Consider the following 16,378-nt stretch of genomic DNA (forward strand, 5'->3'; position numbering starts at 1 on the left):
TCCGGTTTTGTTAATCTCTCATTTCCAAACTACTGTTACAAACTCCGGAAGGCAACCTACGACCTCAAGCAAGCTCCTCGGGCATGGTACGAGACTCTCACATATTTTCTCAAGCGCTCCGGTTTCCAAAGAGGAATTCTAGATCCTACCCTGTTCCGAAGATCAAATGGAAAGCATCTCATGCTGGTTCAAATTTATATGGATGACATCATTTTTGGATCTACGGATTCATCTATGGTTTCTGACTTTGCTAAACTAATGATCAATCTATTCCAAATGAGCATGAATCGGGAGTTAAGCTTCTTTCTTGGCCTCCAAGTCAAACAGGCTAACAGAGGAATCTTCGTTCACCAAAAGAAGCACATTTCGGAACTCCTCAAGAAATACTCAATGGACACCTGTGCCTCAGCCAAGGTCCAAATGGGCTTCAGACACAAGATCTTTTCCGACCCTTCAGGTGTTTCAGTTGATGAAAAGAAGTACCGAGGAATAATTGGATCTTTGCTCTATCTCACAGCAAGTCGTCCGGATATCATGTTTTCCACATGTTTGTGTGCCAGATTTCAAGTCAACCTAAAGATGTCTCATCTCTTGGTTGTGAAACAAATTTTCCGATACCTCAAAGATACAAAGAGTCTCGGAATCTGGTACCCAGCAAACGAGAGCTTCCTACTTCAAGCCTATTCAGATTCAAACTATGGTGGTCTTCAACTTGATAGAAAAAGCACTTCAGGTGGTTGTCAGTTCTTAGGTGGTCATTTGGTCAGTTGGTCATCCAAGAAACAGCACTGCATTGCACTCTCTACAGCCGAAGCTGAATACATTGATGCTGCCATCTGTACATCTCAGGTTCTGTGGATGAAATCTCAACTCTTGGATTATGGTTACCGCTTTCAACGCATTCCTATCTATTGTGATTCTCAAAGTGCCATTGCGATTTCTCACAATCCAATTCAGCACTCAATGACAAAGCACATTGATACAAGGTAGCATTTCATAAAAGATCATGTTCTAAATGGTAACATTGAACTCATTTTTGTTCCATCTAACGATGAGATTGCTGATGTCTTTACTAAGGCATTAGACGAAACCAAATTCAATGGTTTTCTGAACAAGATGGGTATGATGCTGCCAGATCCTCAGTTCTTTCAAGAGACTTGTTCTCTTTGATAGAAGTATTCGAAAGAAAATTAGTTTCGATCTTAAAAACCTTTTTTTCATCTCGGAACTACTTTCTCTCGGAATACATATGATCATTTTACTTGTCTTTATTTCTGACCATCACTTGAGTTTTAAGCTGTACAGTTTATCCTGATTATTTGTTGTTCAAAGTACACATAGTCATAGTGCACAAATTTTCATCTCGGAATATACTTCATAACGGCATCCCGGAATTCCACTCCGAAAAGGTATTGCATTCTGCACTTCGAAATTTCAAAATTCACTCCGAAAGTTTTTTCAAATCTCACTCTGGAATGCTTTCCAAATCATGTTCTGGAAACTTTTTCAAATCCCTTCCGGAAATTCTTGAAAATCACTATTTCGGAATGTTTGCTCCGGAATCATAAACCTTTTCCGGAATCGCAATAAATTTTTGACTTCGAAATCGAAGTTTCCTTAACTGAAACTCTCTCCGTATTATTTCCCATTCCGGACCATTTTTCAAAACAATCATGTTCCAGAGCACAACTCTTTATCCTCCGGATTTTACACTGTCCGGAACCGCTCATCCGGAATTCCAAAGGTTTATAAGGTAAAACGTTTTTTTGTTGCAACGGTTACTTTGTAAGGATCCTTATCCAATCTTCCTTGATTTTCGTGCCACGACTACACATCTCCAAAAGTAACCATCCAATCGCAGTTTGGGTTTTCTATTTCTAGCTTAAAACAACCCTAACTTTTCCTTCCCAAGTCAAATCAACCCCCAAAATGCCGTTTTTCAATTAATGCAACCCGGTTCGAATTCGGATCCTCATCATTACCATTCCTAACCCGACCCATTTCCCTTACCTATATATACCCATCGAAACCCCCTTTTACCTCTTTACGCGCCCAAACCTTCCAAAACCCTCGATTTCTCTCTATGTTCATCGTGTTCTTCAAACACTCATCTTTCTGAAACAATGGCTTCCCAATCTTCTCCACAGAAAAATGCACCAACTGCCTCAACTCCCAAGAAGACGATTGCAAAGAAGAAACCTTTGAAGAGATCATCGTCTTCAACATCGCCTGAACCCTTTCTCAGGGATACAACACAATTATTCTCACTAAACCCTATGGATTACGATGAATCCATTAGAGTTATGATCAAGTTCATCGCCAATCATCCCATCTCCATCCCTCTCATTAAAGTCCCTGAACCACCTCTTCCACTTTATCATCTCCACAGGGCTTTCACAAGAATCAAGGAAGAAGACAGTGTATTGGAAACCAAAATCATTGGCGATCGAATTGTTCCAATATACAAATCCACTTTCTTAAAGGTGATCGGTGTTAAAGAAAACCCCAAGGGCTTCACTATTCAAGAACCAACTGCAGAGGAATTGCAACTGTTCTTGAATCACATTGGGTACAATCAGGAGTACAAGGCGAAAGACTTCAAGAAATCAGCCGTTTCCGGACTCTGGACCGTCCCGATGCATTTGATCATTAGAGGACTATCCGAAAAGCATGGAGGTAAGGATACACTTAGTAAGGACTGGCTGTATGTTGTTTACAGCATCTATTCCGGACGTGATAATGCGGTTGATCTTCCGGAGGTACTATGGCAAGACTTCTGGAAGTTTGCCATCAAAAGAAAGGAGAATGAGATCTCAAGCCCTAGGTTCTGGGCTCTGACTCTGCAACAACTCTTCAAAGAGCTTTCTGAACCTCTTCCTTGTGCTGCAATTCCTCCGAAGGCATGCATTTCCTTCAAGACTGTTAAGGCCTATAGAATTCCGGACCAATATTCTTTTGGTCCTGTCCGGAGGTTACCTCAACATATGTTGGACATTATTCCTTCCGATTCTCTTAACTTGAAAAAACATTTGGAGACTTCGACTGTGTTCGACCCAACACAGTCTGCCCAAGTCCCCATTGAGCCCATTTCGGAAGTGGCCAAACCAACATCTTCCGGACCAAGGAAGACGAAGAAGTCCGCCAAGGGGAAAACTTCGCCTACTAAGTCAAAGCCTCAAAAGAGAACCAAATTCGGCTCTTCCTCTCCACAGGAAGATGCTCATGACATTCAGGCTGACTCTGGCCGTCCGAACACCCCTCCTGCCCACTCATCTGAGGTACCCATCAATGTTTCAATATCACAAGCACACACACACACACGGGGAGTCTCCACATAATCCACCCTCACCTTCTCAAAAAGGTGATGCCGGTGTTGACCATAGTTCCTTGCACCCCCATGGAACACACCCACGTGTCACTTTTGATATCCCACTTGTTTCTACATGCACGCACTCCGGAACCCATGATCCGGACCCTAAGCATTCCGAAGCTATAGTAGTCCCTCCGACTTTGGATTCCTCAACTGGTCTGATTCTCGGAAAGGGTACAGGATGACCAGGAGTTAACGATCCTTTGCGGGACGATTATGTGAATAGGGCTCACTCCAGGCATCCGGAGCTCATCAGATCACAAGTGGAATCAACTCTCATTTCCATGAAGAAGTGAGCCATGCTAAGCAACCTGCCCTACGTCTCTCCTACTGATGAGCTGGTTGATCTCGAGTTCACATCCGAAGAAACTCCAAAGCCTCCTCCTCAAGCTTCCAATCCTCCAGCTTCGGAAGATGAGATTTCAGAAGAAGTGCTGCTGACCACCGATGCTGCTAATGTTGCTGATCCCCCCATGGTTTCTTCAGTTCAACTCCACTTGAAGCCATCCTCTTCAAAGTCAACGTTTGATTTCGGATCCTCCTCCTCTACTCAGCATGAATCTGAATCAACTCACAAGCTTCATGATGATGCTGCCACTCATCCCAATCCTTCTACGAATCCCAAGCCTCACAAGGAAAAGCCTCAGCATTCAAATTCCGACACCGGATCCTCAACCGGTGATTATATCGATCCATTTGCTCTCCTTGATATTCAAAAAAATGTGTCTGATACCATGAAGAAAGTCTCCTCAATCGAATCTTCCATAGCAGAGCTCAACACTAAATTGGATCAAAAGGTTTCCGGACTGGATTCCAAGCTCGATGCTATCCTTCAGTCCTTATCCAATCAGTCCGGACCTTCAGTTACGGAAAGAGAAGCTCAGTTAGATCAACTCATTTCTCTCCGGCTCAGGCACTCCATCGAAGAAGTTGAGGACAAGTATGATGCCTCCGTTGAACACTACCTGGAAACAATAACCACCATGCTAAAGGTCCATGATGACTTGGTGTCTGCTACCAACGATCTTATTAAGCAGACCCATGTTCGTCATGAGAAGCAAATTCAAAGGCTGGAGAAGGAAATCAAGAAGAAGGACGAGATGAATCTCATAATCCAACAAGTCCTCATCAAGCTACTTCGATCCACTTGGAACATCGTTGACGTTCCGAATCAAAAGTTTGATGAGATATTAGCCGTTCTTGGCCACCTGTTCGATCATCTCGCTGCTTAGGATCCCATTTCCGAAGCATACGATGCCCTCACTCGTTAACTCAATACGGTCCTTCAGAAAGTATTCTCCAAGTTTGAAGATTTGAAGGACTCTTTATTACTTGCACCGGTTCCGAAAACCACCGATGCAAGAGGGGGAGAAGGTCTTAGCCAACCATGGAAGCCTGCCTCGGTTTTTCAACTCCAAGATGAAGATCTGGATTCCAATGATGAAGTCCACGTTGTTTCCGGACTTCTAGGAAACAAATCTGATGATGAAGAAGACAGTGATGAAGAGAACTATGTCACCAAATGAGTTCTTGGTCTCGAGGCTCCGAAGAAGCTTTTTCCAAAGGTGATGACAGAGGAAGAAAAGAGGATATGGTCTGCAGTCTCTTGGCCATCCTCTTTACCTGACGTTCTACAAAAGGCTATTCAAATGGCCAAAGCAAAATCACTCCTCACAGCTCAAGCCTTCCGAGCCACTCCTTCAATGCTTCCACCTATTCCGGCTCCAAAAATTGCTGCTATAGACCAGGGTTCTCCACTCCGGATCCCTGATGACATTCCGGAAGATCCTCTTCCGAACCCTACTCCGGAATATGTTGTGGATGAGAATATGCAGTTCATCATGGCTGCATTAAAAAGAGACAAAGGCAAAACGCCAATGACAGTCGAACAACAAGCCTTCCACTCCGGACATCCTCTCAAGCAAAAACAAGGATGGTCTCAGGAGGAAATCAACACGACACTAGAGGACAGCATCCAGATCCAAGCTCTCAAGGATAATCCTGATGTGATGCGTGGAATATCTCCTCTATGCTATGAAGGCATTCTCCGTGATCATGAAATCGTTCCCTTCATGTATTACGATGTTCCCACCAATGACTCCGAACAGCTCGATCTTCCTCTCTCTCCACACAGCAAATACTACATCAAGTTTGCTCCTCTTCACCCCAATGATGATCCGGAAGTGATCCTCCGGACGGAACGTGAAAGGCTTGAAACATTCTACTCCAAGAATGCACAACCTCTGAAGGAAGTATGGACACGAAAAAGAATTACCAAATTCCATGGATTTGCAAGGAAAATCCTAGTGAAGTTCGAACTCAACGACCCATTATTTCGATTTCACGTCTTCCGGAACAAGCAAACTTACCGGACCATCGGTGATGTGGATTTCCCTTTGATGAATCCGAATGACATTCTTACTTTGGCAGCTCACTTCCGAGGAATGCAAAACAATGATATCAGCATGGGTGCTTTCCATGCTGCTCTAAGCTTCCTCAAGGACTATGTCGCGGAGTTTTGCAAATGCGACTATGAGCTGGCCTATCTATACGAAACTAAAGACTTCGTTACGAAAATCACCTTTGTTCTTCCGGAAGCTGAATTGCTTGAAGATGGTCCAATCGATGACCCGATTCTAGGGTTTGTATATACAACCAGGAAGACAAACAAGAAGGACTTTTTATGTGTCCTTGACAAACACTTAGTTTCGACCAAAGCCCTTCGGAAGTTCAATTCTCATGCATCCAAGTCTAAAGCTCCGGAACAGGTCAAAGCAAAGTTTGTAAGTCAACAGGCCTGGTACATTGAAGTCAGAGAATGGTTGTTCCGAGCCTACACCTTTATCAAGGAAGAAGCTATATAACTGAATGGATTGCTAAGTTCACTTAGGGGGGAGATTGTTGGAACCTGAAAGTGAACCTCTAGCAATCCTAAGTCCAAGTGATAATTCCGGAGTAAGCATCAGTTCCGAAGTGAAAAGTAGTCCGGAAGCTGTCCGGACTTGGAGAGAAGATGATAAGAAGTTCATGAGTGAAGACATTCTAGAATGGACATTATGTCCGGAATGTGTGGTGATCCGGAGAAGCTGTTTTGTCTCTTTATGTATTAATTACTTTTGTCACTTTGTATGATTAGACATTTCATAGGACTTAGTATGTTTGTCAACTTGGACAATCAGAATGTAAGAATTATTCCTTTTATCCGGTCCTGTGTATGTTTATTGGTTTGTACCATGTTTCACTCACTCCCATTTAAAGGAGCTTTCAATGCAATGTTAAGAGACGGATCATTCACTCACTTTTGGCATTTTACTAAGTTATTTCAACTCTCTTTCAAACATTCTTCTTGTTCTTCATTTATTAGCTTTACCTTGATCATTTATTCTCATTCCTCATTTATTACTTGATCATTTGTTGAATATATATTAACTTAGACTTGACTGGTCTATCCAGGCTTGACTAAAACATTTATTAGCAAGCAGACATTGATCTTAAGCATTCACTCAAGGTTTGAGTTTTCAAACCTTGTCCCTACGCATCAGATCTATTTTGTTCTCTCACATACTTGTGCTTTCCGGTTCCCATTCTCGTCAAGATTGCAATCCTTTGTAAGGTGAGGCCCGTTACAATTTTCACACCCCACTCTAATGGCATGGATGGATTGGTCCATTTTAGTCATCCTTCGCTCCATATTCTCCAATTTGGCCATCACAGCCGCCATGCTATCATTCACAGATTTCACCACCCCTCGAGTCGAGTCATGTCTTGGAGTATGATATTCTCTAGAGTGCTTAGAGAATTCTTCAATGATTCTTTTAACTTCAGCCTGATTTTTCTTCGTTAATGGGCCTTGAGAGTCAAGTAGTTGTCTAGTGGTGACATTTACTCCATCATAGAAGGTTGACACTTCTTGTTGCACATTGAGATCATTTTGTGGGAACTTCCTTAGTAGACCTTTGTAGCGCTCCCATGCTTCGAATAAAGACTCTCCCGCTTGTTGCTCAAAATTGGCAATAACCTTCTTGAGTTTAGCAATTTTAGATGGTGGGAAAAATTGTTCCAGAAACTCCTCACGCATCTTAGCCCATGTAGTAATCTCTCATGGTGGTACTGCTTTTAGCCAATCCTTTGTAGCCCCTTTAAAAGTAACAAGGAGCATCCTCAATGACACCGTCTCTCTAGGTACATTTGGAATGTTGAAGTAGTCGGCGATGTCGTTAACTTCATCAAGATGCTTGTATGCATATTCATAATCCTTTCCGGTGAAAGGAATCTCCTTCAATACAGTAAGGATGTGCGCCTTAAGTTTAAACGTGGCAGTGGCGGGTATGGTGTAGCACCTGGTTCCTGGTATGTATTCTATTTAAGTAATTTTGCATTTTTGGCCTGGGACTCGGCGAGTTGAAGGCCCAACTCGCCGAGTAGAAGCGGGAGGAGACGCGAGATTTAAGTATGGGACTCGTCGAGTCGGGTCCTGGACTCGACGAGTAGGCTCTGTCTGGACAAAACCCTAATCTGAGGGTTTGCACCCTATTTAAACAACCTTATACAGCCTCCATCGCCCCTTTATGTTCCCAGAAACCCTCCATAGCAAACCCTAAGTGTTTTAGTGCAAGATCTAAGGCTTTTGAGTGATTTTGTGGGTTTTTGATCACAAGGAAGAAGGAAGAGCATAGAAGGATCAAGAGGAGACTGAAGGATTCGAGTTTGGTGCATCATTTGCAGTGTTTGAAAGGTATAAAGTATATACCTTGCTTGCTTATTCGTTTGACCCCTTTTTGGGGAGATTTAGGGCTTTTATAAGCCATTCTTGGTAACCAACAATGATTGCAAGCATGGTTGGGGGTTGAGGCTTCGGATCTAGGCCCATGGAAGAGTTACAAGGCAGAAAAGGGCTGCTTTTGCACCCATGGAAGCCCCCATGAAACTTAAGAGCCTCTTTTAGAGCCTTTTTGGCTCAAAGTCCCATGCATGCACGTAAAGTTTGTAACTTTACGTGCTAGATCGAGTTTAGGGTCCTAGATCTATCATTTGGACAAGATTTGTACACCAGAAATCGAAGGAATACACTTGGGACTGTATCGACTCGGCGAGTTACCCTTGGGACTCGGCGAGTCCGAGGCTTGACTTCTTTTCTGTTATGGTCCAAGAGACCCAGTTGAGTGAAAGAAAGGTTTTAGAGGGTCCAGGAGAGTGACCCAAACGTATCGGGATAAGCCATAGTCCCGGAGTTCATAGGACTCGGTGAGTGCATGAGTCGACTCGGCGAGTCCAAGGCAATCTCCCAACTCTTAAAGATGAACTCGACGCGTTTTTCACACAACTCGGCGAGGTGAGGACAGGACGTGTTCATAGGATGAAGATGGACTCGACGAGTTGTTCATACAACTCGGCGAGTCGGATGAAGGTTCATCTGGAGTGGTGTTAGAAGGAGAACTCGTCGAGTCGGGTCAACTGGAAGTTGACTTTGACTTTGACTTGGACTTGGTCAGGGGTAAAATGGTCATTTTACCCTAAGAATAGATATCAGACTCTGATTAAGTGCTTTGTGGGGATTATAGCCGGAGGATTTCCGGAGCAGCAGCAGACAGAGATTTCCCGCACAGATTATCAGCAGCTACTCGTTCGAGGTGAGTTACCTTTCAGTAGCGGTGGGTCTACGGCCACAATGTCGGCCCACCAGTAGGAGTTGTATGTTGGATGATTGTCTTTGTGATATTCATCTAGGTTTGCTACTACCTGATATGTTATATGTTAGCATGATATGTATATGTGACAGTAGTAGAGTCCGGTTGTTAGGACCGGAGGGTAGGTCAGACACCCCGGATATGTCTGACAAGTATGTGATGATATGATTATATGCTGGCATGATATGTTATATGTGATAGTGGTAGTAGGGAGGGTATAGTCCCCAAGTTCGGTTGTTAGGACCGAAGGGTAGGTCAGACACCCCAGAAACGTCTGACAGTAGGTTTACGTTATGATATATGTGATAGTAGCAGTAGGGGGTGGAATAGTCCCCGAGGTTCGGTTGATAGGACCGAAGGGTAGGTCAGCACCCCAGAATGGCTTGACATGGGTAGGTCAGCACCCCAGAATGGCTTGACACGGGTAGGTCGGCACCCCAGAATGGCCGTACTGGGTAGGTCGGGCACCCCAGAATTGCCCGACAGTATGAATGCGATATGTCTGTATGGTATGTGGTATGATGGGGGAACTCACTAAGCTTTGTGCTTACAGTTTTAGTTTTGGTTTCAGGTACCTCTTCGTCTAAGGGGAAGGAGCCGACAGTGTAGCAGCGCATCACACACACACATGATTTCCGCATGGAGTTTTCTGGGATTGTACTCTGACTGATTTTACTTTGACATTATGATTTCAGATACATTGTTATAGTTTTGTTTGAAATGATATGGCATGGGAAATGTTTTGGTAAACTATGTTGAGAACTACTTAATTTTAAAAAAAAAATTGGGCTTGGAAATTAAGATGTTACAAGTTGGTATCAGAGCTCTGGTTTGAGGGATTCGGACACACCCTCGGGAGTGTCTGGACTCAAACCGAGGGATTTAAAAGATTTTTACAAAGAAAATGGTTTTCTAAAATCTGAGTCAAAGGGTTTGAGAAAGAACAAGGTGTGTGATGCGTGCGACCAGCCGAGCTCAAGTAAGTTTTTCCCCAAGATACCCATACTTGTTATCATAAGTTATATGATATATGATTCTGAGAACTGCATGCTAGATTAGGGCTAAGGATCTAGGAGGATGCCTTGTATGCCTGACGTATATGATTCTGAGAACTGCATGCTAGAGTAGGGCCAAGGATCTAGGACGGATTCCTTATATGCCTGTTGTACGAGCTGTATGCTAGGGCTGTTTAGTCAGCAGTAGGATAGCCTGATTAGGTTATGCCTGATGCGGTTACTCGATGCACGAATGCTGCTTGCTTTGTGTTTAAGGGGTCCTGGCTAACTTTAACTAACTAGTGAGCGGATATTTAACAGTACTCGCAAGCTAGTTAGGGAAGGGAAGTAGGGACTCCTAGTGCAGCTGATGGCGGAGAGCAGGTCAGAGAGTGCCCCAGGAAAGCCTGGGATGAGACTAGATGGAAAGGGATATTGGTTAAGGGACCTGGTGAAGTCGAGACAGTCCTTGAGGAAAGTGCGGATAGATGTGAAAGGTAGTATGGGCCCGTACTACTGGAAGCAGAGGATCCGTACTCGAATCACGGAAGGTTGAGACAGAACTAGGAACCTTGGAGAATGTGTTAGACCTCTCGAGAGTGTGTATGATCCTGACATTTATGCGTGTATTTTTTTCAGTATGGTGACCACGCGACATGGAGCAGGAGGTTCCGGATCAGGATCAGGATCAGGCTCGGGTGCAGGATCCGAGCAGGTTGATGACGGGCTGTGCGAGTTCATCGCGTCTGAGATCACGAGAGGCGTTCTTGAGTCGACCCTGGTCATTTTCGGGTCGATCAAGGAAGGGATTATTGAGCTGATGGAGGATCACCTCTAGGCATTCAGGAGTGATATGGCGTCTATCCAGACCTGTACGCGGACACTGTCCTTTAAGGACTTTCGTGGGAGTGGTGCGCCGGATTATCACGGGGTGAAAGACCCCATCGCTGCCAGGAGATGGATCGCAGACATTGAGTCTGCGCAGTTGACGAGCTTCTGCCCGGAAGGGTCGAAGGTCCGCTTTGTTGCGGGATGTTTGAGGGATAGAGCTAGAGACTGGTGGGAGTCGATTGGTGACTCATTGGGGGCCCCAGCCGTCGAGGCTATGACGTGGTCAGGTTTCGTGACTAGATTCAGAGCTGAGTTTGCGCCGGCTGTAGAGCTTCAGCAGCTGGCCAGAGAGTTTTTGGATATGAGGCAGACTACGGAGACTGTGGCGGAGATCACCGCCAAGTCCCGGGAGAGAGCATTGTTGGTACCCCAGTATGAGGGGGATGAGGAGATGCGGAAGACCCGCTACCATGATATGTTGAGGGCTGATATTCGGGAGCATGTCAGCTACTCTACCTGCCCGACCCTGGAGTCCATGATTGCCAAGGCGCGGGAGAGGGAGCTCGATTTGGAGCATGAGAGGAAGAGGAAAGCTGAGTCTGAGCAGGTTACAAGGGTTTCGGGGAAGAAACCCAAGGGATTCGACGTTAGGTCGAAGGGCCAGCTGGGCCAGAGCCGCTGCAGGAAGTGCGGCAGGCCGCATGAGGGAGCTTGTAGAGCGGGATCGTCAGGGTGCTACAAGTGCGGCAAGACGGGGCACTTTGGCAGGGATTGCACTGCCTCCGCCCCCACAGTACAGATGACAGACCTAATTTGCTTCCATTGCAATCAGAGGGGCCACAAAAAGGTCAATTGCCTGAGATTGACAGCAGCGCCAGCAGCGGCGCCAGTTTCTGCGACAGCGCGGGTTGTAGATGGCCGGAAGGCCAAGACAGAGGCTCCAGTGGTGCGGAGCCGAGCATTTCAGTTGACAGCCGAGGAGGCACGCGCTGCAACTGATGTAGTGATGGGATCGTTCCATGTGAACGATATCCCAGTTCAGGTATTGTTTGATTCGGGTGCTACCCGATCGTTTGTCTCTCTTGCGCTTAGCAAGAAGTTTCCTGAGTCGTCGGGCACGTTGGATTGCCCTCTAGAGGTCGAGATTGCGGACGACCGGTCAGTGCGAGCATTAGAGGTCTACCGAGATTGCGTCCTGCGAATGTTTGAGGAGCGTTATCTGGTAGATCTGGTTCCCATACCTTTGCGGGAGAACAAGGTTATTATCGGTATGGATTGGCTAAGCCCCAATGGGGCAGTGATTGACTGTGCGCAGCAGTTGGTGCGGATCAGGACCCCAAGTGGGGGAGAGCTGGTAATTCAGGGCGAGAGGCCACAGCAAGGACCAGCTTTATGTTCAGCAGCGAGAGTTAGGCGTTACCTTCAGCAGGGTTGCGCAAGATTTGTTGCCTATGTGATGGATACCCGGGAGATGGGTAAGGCAACGGTGAGCGGTGTGCCCGTGGTACGAGAGTTTGCGGACGTATTCCCCGAGGAGTTGCCTGGGATACCTCCGGAGAGCCAGGTAGAGTTCAGGATTGAACTAGTCCCTGGTGCGGCTCCGATAGCCAAGGCACCGTATCGGTTGGCTCCTCCTGAGATGCAGGAGTTGTCTACGCAGCTGCAGGAGCTACTAGACAAGGGATTCATTAGACCGAGCAGTTCAACCTGGGGAGCCCCGATTCTATTTGTGAAGAAGAAGGACGGGTCGCATCGGATGTGTATAAATTATAGGGAGTTGAATAAGGTAACGGTGAAGAACCATTACCCACTCCCGAGGATTGATGACCTCTTTTACCAGCTACAGGGAGCATATGGGTTCTCCAAGATTGATTTGCGATCAGGGTATCATCAGATGAGGGTCAGAGAGGAAGATGTACAGAAGACTGCGTTCCGGACGCGCTATGGCCACTATGAGTTTGTGGTGATGCCTTTCGGGCTCACCAATGCTCCTGCCCCGTTCATGGACCTCATGAACCGCGTGTGTAGACCGATGTTAGACCGGTCTGTGATAGTGTTTATTGATGATATCTTGGTTTACTCCAAGACGCGAGAGCAGCATGAGGAGCATCTGTGAGAGGTTCTAGAGACTTTGAGAAGGGAGAGCTTGTATGCTAAGTTCTCCAAGTGTGAGTTCTGGTTGCGCGAGGTGCAGTTTCTCGGGCACCTTGTCAACCAGAACGGGATATCGGTGGACCCGGCCAAGGTTGAGGCCGTGATGAGGTGGGAAGTTCCGAGGTCTCCATCTGAGATTCGGAGCTTTCTGGGATTGGAAGGCTACTATCGGAGGTTCATTCAGGACTTCTCCAAGATAGTCGTGCCCCTGACCAGGCTGACGAGGAAAGCCGTGGTCTTTCGTTGGGGGCCTGAGCAGCAGGCCACATTCGAGTCACTGAGACAGAGATTATGCGAGGCGCCAATCTTAGCCCTGCCAGAGGGCATGGAGGATTTTGTGGTATATTGTGATGCGTCCATCTCAGGTTTGGGCGCGGTACTGATGCAGAGAGGGCATGCTATTGCATACGCTTCGAGGCAGCTGAAGCCTCACGAGGCGAATTACCCGACGCATGATTTGGAGCTGGGGGCTGTTGTTTTTGCCCTCAAGATTTGGCGTCATTACCTCTATGGTGTTCGTTGTAACATTTACACGGACCACAAGAGTTTGAGGTACCTCATGGATCAGCCGAACCTGAACATGAGGCAGCGTCGGTGGCTGGATGTGGTGAAGGATTATGATTGCGAGATCCTCTACCACCCGGGGAAGGCCAATGTCGTGGCCGATGCGCTTAGCCGCAAGGCAGCGCCAATCAGGGACATCTGTCTGAGGATGACAGTGGTAACTCCACTGTTGGAGCGGATCCGGGAGGCTCAGCAGGAGGCTATGAAGGAGGAACATCGGAAGAGCGAGCGTATAGTGGGCCAGGTTTCCTCCTTCGACTATGATAGCTGAGGGTTATTGACTCTTCATCGTAGGGTGTGGATCCCTTATCATGGAGGCGTGCGCCAGATCCTGATGGAGGAGGCACACAAATCCAGATTTTCTATCTATCCCGGAGCGACGAAGATGTATAGAGATCTTCGTCCTGATTATTGGTGGCCCTGCATGAAGCGGGACGTAGCATGGTATGTGGAGCGGTGCTTGACCTGCAGGAAGGTCAAGGCCGAGCACCAGAGGCCACATGGCAAGATGCAGCCGTTAGATATTCCCTTGTGGAAATGGGAAGATATTACCATGGATTTCATTACCAAGCTTCCCAAGACTGGACGGGGAGTGGATTTGATTTGGGTAATCGTGGATCGGTTGACCAAGAGTGCCCATTTCATACCGATCCAGGAGAGCATTTCGGCCGAAAAGTTGGCCGACATCTATATCCGAGAGGTGGTAGCTCGGCACGGAGTGCCAGTTTCAGTGATTTCCGACAGGGATGTGCGGTTCACTTCCAGGTTTTGGAAGAAGTTTCATGACGAGCTGGGTACTCGTCTGCATTTTAGCACCGCCTTTCACCTGCAGACGGATGGTCAGAGCGAGCGGACCATCCAGACGCTAGAGGATATGCTGCGGGCATGTGTCTTAGACTTCGGAGGTAGCTGGGATACCTACCTTCCGTTGGCGGAGTTCTCGTATAATAATAGCTATCATACGAGTATTGACCGTCCTCCCTTCAAGATGTTATACGGGAGGAAGTGCAGAACCCCGATATGTTGGGGTGAGGTTGGCCAAAGGGTCATGGGGAGTACCGAAGTGGTGCTCAAGACGACATAGAGGATTCAGCAGGTTCGGAGTAGACTTCAGACTGCTCAGAGTCGGCAGAAAAGTTATGCCGACAAGCGCCGATCGGACCTGGAGTTTCAGGTCGGGGATATGGTTCTCCTGAAGGTGTCGCCATGGAAGGGCGTCATCCGATTCAGGAAGCGGGGCAAGTTGGGTCCCAGGTATATTGGACCCTTCAGGGTTATAGCCCGGGTGGGCAAGGTGGCATATAGGTTGGATCTGCCAGCCGAACTCAGTCAGATTCATAGCACTTTTCACGTCTCCCAGTTACGGAAATGTTTGGTGGACGATTCGGCAGTGGTACCATTAGAGGATATTCAGGTCGATGACAGCCTGAATTACATCGAGCGGCCTGTAGCGATTCTCGACCGGAAGTCGAAGGATTTGAGGAACAAGAGGGTCGAGCTGGTAAAGGTGCAATGGCAGCACCGGAAGGGCTCGGAATGGACTTGGGAGCCGGTGGATGAGATGATGGAGCATTACCCAGAGCTTTTCCAGGAACGAGCAGCAGACTTCGAGGACGAAGTCTAAAATAAGTGGGGGAGATTTGTAGCACCTGGTTCCTGGTATGTATTCTATTTAAGTAATTTTGCATTTTTGGCCTGGGACTCGGCAAGTTGAAGGCCCAAATCGCCGAGTAGAAGCGGGATGAGACGCGAGATTTAAGTATGGGACTCGTCGAGTCGGGTCCTGGACTCGACGAGTAGGCTCTGTCTGGACAAAACCCTAATCTGAGGGTTTGCACCCTATTTAAACAACCTTATACAGCCTCCATCGCCCCTTTATGCTCCCAGAAACCCTCCATAGCAAACCCTAAGTGTTTTGGTGCAAGATCTAAGGCTTTTGAGTGATTTTGTGGGTTTTTGATCACAAGGAAGAAGGAAGAGCATAGAAGGATCAAGAGGAGACTGAAGAATTCGAGTTTGGTGCATCATTTGCAGTGTTTGAAAGGTATAAAGTCTGTACCTTGCTTGCTTATTCGTTTGACCCCTTTTTGGGGAGATTTAGGGCTTTTATAAGCCATTCTTAGTAACCAACCATGATTGCAAGCATGGTTGGGGGTTGAGGCTTCGGATCTAGGCCCATGGAAGAGTTACAAGGCAGAAAAGGGCTGCTTTTGCACCCATGGAAGCCCCCATGCAACTTAAGAGCCTCTTTTAGAGCCTTTTTGGCTCAAAGTCCCATGCATGCACGTAAAGTTCGTAACTCTACGTGCTAGATCGAGTTTAGGGGCCTAGATCTATCATTTGGACAAGAGTTGTACACCAGAAATCGAAGGAATAGACTTGGGACTGTATCGACTCGGCGAGTCACCCTTGGGACTCGGCGAGTCCGAGGCTTGACTTCTTTTCTGTTATGGTCCAAGAGACCCACTTGAGTGAAAGAAAGGTTTTAGAGGGTCCAGGAGAGTGACCCAAACGTATCGGGATAAGCCATAGTCCCGGAGTTCATAGGACTCGGCGAGTGCATGAGTCGACTCGGTGAGTCCAAGGCAATCTCCCAACTCTTGAAGATGAACTCGACGAGTTGTTCATACAACTCGGCGAGCCGAGGACAGGACGTGTTCATAGGATGAAGATGGACTCGACGAGTTGTTCATACAACTCGGCGAGTCGGATGAAGGTTCATCCGGAGTGGTGTTAGAAGGAGAACTCGTCGAGTCGTTGCTAAACTCGACGAGTAG

At 46.8% G+C, this 16,378-nt stretch overlaps 1 non-coding gene across 1 annotated transcript; it reads left to right on the plus strand.

The window, feature by feature from the left end:
- The first annotated feature begins 7,293 nt into the window (after positions 1-7,293).
- LOC145135345 (small nucleolar RNA R71) lies at positions 7,294-7,400 on the plus strand. Its single transcript, XR_013719807.1, has one exon. It is a non-coding gene; the product is annotated as a small nucleolar RNA R71 (small nucleolar RNA).
- Positions 7,401-16,378: the final 8,978 nt, after the last annotated feature.

The sequence above is a fragment of the Lactuca virosa genome, chromosome 8, assembly GCF_052849685.1.
Source record: "Lactuca virosa cultivar CGN04683 chromosome 8, Lactuca_virosa_CGN04683_v6, whole genome shotgun sequence".
In the NCBI taxonomy this organism is placed as follows: domain Eukaryota; kingdom Viridiplantae; phylum Streptophyta; class Magnoliopsida; order Asterales; family Asteraceae; genus Lactuca; species Lactuca virosa.